The following is a 1,129-nucleotide window of genomic DNA, read 5'->3' on the forward strand; positions in this document are numbered from 1 at the left end:
GCTCGCAAAATAACGAGTTGAGGTCGCCGAGGCTAAATCCTCCCGTTAGATGGCAGCAAATGCAGGAATACCTTCAAACTGCGGTGTTGCCGCTGCAAGGGAAGACCAGGGAAGCTTCAATAGGGGCCAAAAGAGAGATCTGCAAAAGAAAAGGCTTCCCAGAACAGCAGACAGAAAGAAATGTCTGACTTAATTCCACTAGAAATCACGTCTAGGAAAAAGGCTTGAGTTTGTGCCCAAAGGTGTTGCAGAACACAAGCGTTATCCCCCTGCAAACCTCCCCTCCGCACTTGGAAACCAATTTTTTTATTGCCAGGTCAAGAGAAAGACCAGGAAGGCAATAAAACCTGTTGGGAAACGTGGTCAGCACGTTGCATTTGAAACCATCATTCAGCTTTAATCATTCACGATCCCAGCAAACGTTCCCACTCCACAATCAAAGGCACCGCTCATTTGCAAGCTGTTAAACGCACCCACCAGCGTCTGGAGGAGGATCAAGGTCTGAGATATTAATAGCAACAGGGAAACGCATATTTGTTTGGACCACAGGAATTATTTTTTTTTTGTAAATCAGGTTGTTTCCCTTTGAGCCATTTGTAATTCCTCGAGGCGCTTCGTGAGAAATAGAGGAGCTGCCCCAGCTCGAGCCAAGATTGCGGAAGATCTCGGAAACCAGCCCAAATTTAGCGGGCGTTTGCCACCGTCTCACTTTGATGCGTCCACCTGGAAAGCAGAGAACCCGGACAGGGTCCTGCCGAGCGGCAACAAACCATCAGGCAAAGCATTCGGTGCCCCAGAATTTCACCCCATTCCCCTTGAAAAGGCAGTAAAATCGGGACGTGGAGACCATCCCGCTTCCCGCGCTGGGATTGACAGGGCAGGAAACTCCAACCTGATCGGAGGAAGTACTTTTTCTCGCAGTGTTTAATTAAACTGCAGAATTCCTCGCTGCAGGAAGTTGTTGGGGCCGAGAACTTTAAACAAGGCTGAAAAGGGAGCAGAGAGATACCAAAACCACCCGTCACAGCCGTGACCAACAGCTGACTCTAAAAATGCATTTAATTGCAATTAAGAAGCAAAGCTGTGCCTGAGACCTCTTGCTCCTGCTTCCTTCTGAGCTTTTCATGCT

The sequence above is a fragment of the Larus michahellis genome, chromosome 21 (genome assembly GCF_964199755.1).
Source record: "Larus michahellis chromosome 21, bLarMic1.1, whole genome shotgun sequence".
Taxonomy (NCBI): Eukaryota; Metazoa; Chordata; class Aves; order Charadriiformes; family Laridae; genus Larus; species Larus michahellis.